Raw genomic sequence first — 6886 nt, forward strand, 5'->3', positions numbered from 1 at the left:
ATGCATTGTTCCAGAGACCAATCAGGTTATACGTTAGGGGATCAGCATCTCAAAGTTTAGAGATAGGCATTACAATTCAGGGATAGAGTTAACTGCTGTAAGTGCTTACAATCTAGGGACTATTACAATTATTATGTCCACATTAATCTATGTTTTAAGATTCAATTCTGAGTTTACACATTGTAGTTAGTCCATATTTGTGAGGCATCATCCCTCTCACCATGTTTTCTCCAACACTTTTACTCCTATATATATATTTTCCTACAATTTCATAGAGTTACATTCACATACCATACATTTATCCACAGTGCACAATAAGTTGTTCATGGTATCATCATAAAGTTGTACATTTATCACCACAATCAGCACTTGAACATATTGATTACTACAAGGAAAATTTTTTTTTAGCAATAAGAAAAAAAATGATAAAAAGAAAAAATAACATGTCATACAATACAATATACTAGTAAGGACAGCAAATAACACCACTAACAAGAATCCCATATTCCTCCGCTATATCCCCCTCTCATATACATTTAGCATTGGCATATTGCCTTTGTTACATATAATGGAGGTATATTACAATGTTGCTGTTGACCACAGACTCCAGTTTGCTTTGATTATGTTTTTTCCTGAATACCATCCCCTTTTCAATTCTTTACATGGTTGACATTCATTTGCTTTCCCACATGCAAAAACATTTTTATATTTGTATATTTAGTAACAGTCATTGGCCACTGTGGCTATTGCCACATTATACAGTCCCAGTCTTTATCATCTATCTTTACCTCTGGTGTCATACATTCTCCTATCCCACCTCTTTCAGTTTTACTCACAGACATCTTTGTTCAGTGTACTTACAATATTGTGCTACCATCACACAGTATTATGCTATGTATTTCTGGATCTATGCAACCAATCCTAAACTTTCTGTAGTCCTTCAGCATCAAATGGCTGGTCTCTGCCCTCTTTCTATCTCCTGGTCACCTGTGTTGTCAGCTTTTAACCCCCAAAGATTGTTCATTAATGTCTATTCATATTAGTGAGACCATACAGAATCTGTCCTTTTGTTTCTGGCTAACTTCACTCAACATAATATCCTCAAGGTTCATCCACATTATTACATGATCCATGTCTTTGTTCTGTCTTACAGCTGCATAATATTCCATCATGTGTATATAACACAGTTTGTTTGTCCACTCATCCTTTGATGGACATTTGGGCTTTTTCCATCTCTTGGCAATTGTGAATAATGCTGCAATAAACATTGGTTTACAAATGTCTGTTTGTGTCTTAAGTTTCAGTTCCTCTGAGTATATACCTTGCAATTGAATAGCTGGGTCATGTGGCAAATCTATATTTACCTTCCTGAGGAACCTCCACACTGTCTTCCACAGTGATTGCACCATTCTACATTCTCACCAACAATTAATGTGTTCCTCTCTCCCCAAATCCTCTCCAGCACTTGTCATTTTCTGTTTTTTTGATAATGGCCATTCTGGTAGGTGTGAGATGATATCTCATTGTGGTTTAGATTTGCAATTCCTTAATAGCCAGTGAAGTTGAGCATTTTTTCATGTTTTTGAGCCATTTGTATTTCTTCTTCAGAAAAACATCTGTTCATGTCTTTTGCCCATTTTTTAATTGCATTGTTTGTCTTTCTATTATTGAGGTGCAGGATTCCTTTATATATTCAGGATATTAAACCCTTATCTGATATGTGGTTTCCAAATATCATCTCTCATTGTGTAGGTTGCCTTTTTAATTTTCTGAGAAAGTCCTTTGATGTACAAAAGTGTTTAATTTTGAGGAGATCCCATTTGTCTATTTGTTCTTTGGTTGCTTGCACCTTGGGTTTGAGATCTAAGAAACCACCTCCTATCACAAGACCTTTAAGATATTGCCCTACATTTTCTTCTAAGAGTTTTATGGTCTTGGTGCTAATGTTTAGGTCTTTGATCCACTTTGAGTTAATTTTGGTATAAGGTGTGAGATGGACATCCTCTTTCATTCTTTTGGAAATTGATATCCAGTTCTCCAAACACCATTTATTGAACAGGCTGCTCTTTCCCATTTGCTTCGGCTTCACTGCCTTATCAAAGATCAGTTGTCTGTAGATGTGAGGGTCTACTTCTGAACACCCAATTTGATTCCACTGATCAGTATATCTGTCCTTATGCCAGTACCATGCTGTTTTGAGCACTGTAGCTTTGTAATATGCTTCAAAGTCAGGTAGTGTGAGACCTCCCACTTCATTCCTCTGTAAATGTCCTTTTAATGTGAGGTCTTACATTCATCTGGCTAGAAGTTAGGCTGTGTTTACTGTTTCCTGTGGTTGTGATCCTCAGTGGTTAAATTTTTCTGGAGTTCTGGTTTTTGTCTCCTCTGTTGTCTTTGAATTTCTTTAGGGATTGTTTCTTAATTTTCATCTGAGCCTTTCAGTTTTTAACAGCTGTAACCCCTTCTTATATACAATAACCCTTCTAATGTGTTAGTAAATGTGTGGGGGGGTAAATGTTCTATGATAAGGTCTCATTCTATTAGTTACCCTGTGTCCTTGGACTGTGACTTTCATGAATGTTTAGCAACATTTTTTCCACCTCTAGGAGGGCCACAGGAGCTTGGATTTGGGTGTCTGTCTTTCCACAGGTAAGTTAGAGTCTGCTAAATCCAGGTTTGTTAGATTCTGGTAAAATAGTATCACTTAAAGTTAGGTATTTGTTAAGTGAAGAATGCTTTGGGAATATTTTAAATGACTATTTTTCCCTTCCTCCTAGCAGAAGCTTGAAGGAATCTTTCTATGAGAACTTGTTGAGGCTCCTGGAAGGAAAACCCAAGAAAGTATGGGGGACCACAAAGCCTGGACCTTTAGGTGTTTTTTTCTTTATTCTTTCAAATTAGTCCAACTTGACTCTCCAACAATTAGTCATATCAAGTACTAAATTGTAATTCAAGGAAAATTTAACACATTCCTTTGAGTTTTCCAATCTGGTGCTGGATCCAGAGGAGTTTCTACTACTAATGAACAAAACTTGGAACCAAAGTAAATACAGCAGAATAAATAAGTCAGAAACAGGGATGCCTTGAATTAAGAATCTTTCTATTATGTGCCTTGTTCATTAGGAATAACTTTGAGTAAGAATAACAAATGCAAAATCATTTAATCTAGGATTAAGACCCACCTAGAAAGGGCAGGATCACATCTCAATTGAAACCTAATCAAAAGGTCTCACCCACAATAGATCTGCACTCCCAAGGATGGATTAAAAGAACATGGCCATTTTTAGGGTGCATAATAGCTTCAAACTAGCACAGGTACATAGATAAAAGCAAGCCATTTTCTTCTCTGGTTTCTGGCCATAAACATATGGACTCACCCTAAGCATAATTTCCAGAGTATGCATAGATAGAGTGTAAAGGTAGAGGAAGAGACTGAGCCCAATATCCCAGCATCCCAGGAACCCTTAAATATGGACTAACTTTTCAGATTGAAGGTTCTTCATAAGCTACAATTTTATTTGTGTTTTCTGAGCCTTATGTATACTCTATACAAATATTAGCCTCCAGATTCAGTATGTTTTTTGGAGTTTCAGAATAGAACTAATCAATATGTATAATTGGAAAGCAGAAAGGAAAGAATTTAATACTGGAATAAAATTCTAGAGTTTTGGGCCAAAGTGTGCAAAAGGCATGTTTAGTGGCCTGGGTGGATCTTGATGTGGAAGGGCACATAGAGCAAGTGAGTCAACCACACGGAGGTCCTTCCAGGGATTTCAGAATGGGAACAACTTCATAATGAGTGCAGAGGAATTACTATGAAAAATGTAAGAATATATGAAGACATGAAATCCTGAAGACATCAACTCTAGGTTTGTTGTTTTTCTTTAATCAAGTTACACAGTAACTAAGAACAGCAATATATGTACATCCATGAAGGTTTAATATGGATATGATTGAATATGATCATAAGCATGTAAATGACATGGTTAATCTGCATTTATAAAATATTGCACAGGAGGTCTAACTAATTATTTGGAAAAATTCTAAGGTATTGTTTTGGTTTGCTAAAGCTGCTGGAATTCAATATATCAGAAATGGGTGGGCTTTTACAATGAGGATTTATTAGTTTACAAATTTACAGTTCTAAGGCCATGAAAATGTCCAAATGAAGGCATGAAGAGAAAGATACCTTTTCTGAAGAAAGGCTGTTTGTATCTGCAGTTCCTCTGCCAAATGGAAGTCACATGGCTGGCATCTGCTTGTTCTTTCCTCCTGGGATTCACTGCTTTCAGCTTGGTTTCAGTGGCTTTATGCCTCACCTCCTGTGGGTCCTTCTTTCTTCTCTGGGTGTCTTTCTACCTCTCTCTCCCTAAGCTCTCTGCTTTTGTCTTTTATCCTCATAAAGGACTCCAGTAAAGGATTAAGAACCACCTAGAATGGGCAGGCTCACTTCTCAATTGAAATCTAATCAAAAGTTCTCACCCACAATAGATCTGCACTCCCAAGGATGGATTAAAAGAACATGGCCATTTTTAGGGTGCATAACAGCTTCAAACTAGCACAGGTACATAGATAAAAGCAAGCCATTTTCTTCTCTGGTTTCTGGCCATAAACATATCGACTCAACCCAAGCATACTTTCCAGCTTGACTCAATGCCAAAAATGCACTTTATTAATGAGCAAATTTCTCTTAAATAATTTTTTCTTTGCCTCTTTTACCTCTTTGTTCCTCAAAATGTAGATGGTGGGGTTAAGCATGGTAATCACAATAGTGTAAAATATAGACACTATTGTATCATGGTCCAAAGCATACCTGGAATTTGGCCTCACATACATGAAGAGGAGTGTTCCATAGTAAATTGACACTCCAGTTAGGTGAGAACCACAGGTGGAAAAAACTTTTTGCCTCCCTTCAGCAGAGCACATCTTAAGAATGGCCAACAGAATAAAACCATAAGAGATCAGGACTATTGATATGGTAATTATCTCAATAGAGCCAATGAAGTAGAAGAGTAGAAGCCAGTTGATGTGAGTGTCAGAACAAGAAATAGAAAGGAGTGGAGGGATGTCACAAAAGACATGTCTAATTTCATTGGATGCACAGAAGGATAGACTAAAAGTGGCCACTGTGTGTAATGTAGCATGCAAAATGCCAGCAACATAGGAAGCAATGATGAATGACACAGACTCTGGGTGACATGTTAACTGAATACAACAGTGGGTTGTAGATTGCTTCATAGTGATCACAAGCCATTGCAGCCAAGAGAAAGCATTCTGTGGTCCCAAAAGTAAAAGCTAGAAACATCTGTGTTGCACATCCAAGAAATGAAATGGTTTTATTCTCTGCCAGTAAATTGGCCAACATCTTGGGAGTGATAACTGAAGAATGGGAGGCATCCATGAGTGATAGCACACTCAGAAAATAGTGCATGGGGTAGTGGAGCTGGGAATCCCCAGTGACCAATGCAACCAGTCCCAAATTTCCTATCAGAGTAAAAAAATAGATTGCTGGAAATAAGAAAAACAGGGAGATGTTCAGCTCAATATTATCTGAGAAGCCTATCAATATAAACATGGTGGTGGCTTCTGTCAAATTTTTCAACTGAATACTACATGGCTCCAAGTTTGATGGTAAGGCTGACATCTTGGTTTATATTTGTTGGTCAGCAAGGCAATATCTGATGAAATAGAGTTCATCCAATTATATCCCATATTTGGTACTTAGAGGGCATATGGTAGCCTAGGCCGAGAGGACACTGACGAAGGAAGGGGCCCACATGGATGTATTTCCCTGTATAAATAAAAGGAAGTCATAGATTCACTTATTTTTTCCTAAATTTGTCATGTTAAAAATTTTTTTAACAAAAACCCTGAATTTTAGTGGATTATTTTCTGTTAAATTTTCTATTATCTTTCCTTATATCATCTTAAGATTCACAAAACAGTGAATATCAGGATTTTTGCATCCAAAAACATTACAGTGGAGGGTAGCACTGAGTATTACTTCAAAAATTGCTACAAATGTGCATGTAAAACCTTTCATTAATGATCACGATTATAAAAGAGGAGGAAACACAGTTACCTTACTGTGTTAAATTTAAAAGAGAAAAACACAGTAAAAATTATGTAATTAAAAATATTCCCAGATGACTAAAACTAAGATAAATTAGAATTATGTTTCAATTTGCCTTATAGTTCAGTCTTTTCACACCAATTTTATGTGCTTTTTCCAGGCAATGATCCTGTTCCTTTAGTTCCTCTAGAATAGTTATGAATAAGCAGCAGCAGTTTTTCTGGAAGTACATGCACCTTATATGCCATCAAATACAGTGCAATCTCTTCTTTTTTTCTTTTTTCAGTGTTCTTTCTTCAAAAGCATTGACCCTAAGTCACCCATTTTTGACCTCTTCAACCTATTGTATCATTGTAATTGTTTTATAAATATTAGCAATAACTGAAAGATGTTTCTCTATGCATGTGCTCATTATTTCTGAAATGTCCTTGGGTGGATTTTCCAGAGATAATTTTATCAAAAAGAGATCATAGCCATACCTTCAAAGAGTTATCATTGCTGATCAAGCTTTTAAATAAATATAAAATTATCAGTAATAAATTGGTTGTATAAAGCTATAGTTACTGCTTTGCTACAGTGTAATGTTCTAATTCTGGTACTTTTCCCTATGCCTTCAGAATGTTTCTTTAGTGGAGTATGAAGAAAGAAAACTGCATAACCAAAAAAAAAAGTTTAGAAGCAAAAAACAGAAAGAAAAACAAAACATGAAACAGATATGCATCTGGATGAATGTCTCAGTTATTGAAGCACAATAATGGATCCAATTTAGGCATGAGATTTCTCCACAGTGACATTTCTTTTTCCTTCAGTATG

General features: G+C 36.2%; 1 pseudogene; it reads right to left on the reverse strand.

Moving 5' to 3' along the window:
• Positions 1-4650: 4650 nt before the first annotated feature.
• On the reverse strand, positions 4651-5644 carry LOC119536753 (annotated as a pseudogene).
• Between the last annotated feature and the right edge of the window lie 1242 nt (positions 5645-6886).

This window comes from Choloepus didactylus, chromosome 6 (genome assembly GCF_015220235.1).
Source record: "Choloepus didactylus isolate mChoDid1 chromosome 6, mChoDid1.pri, whole genome shotgun sequence".
Lineage (NCBI taxonomy): Eukaryota > Metazoa > Chordata > Mammalia > Pilosa > Megalonychidae > Choloepus > Choloepus didactylus.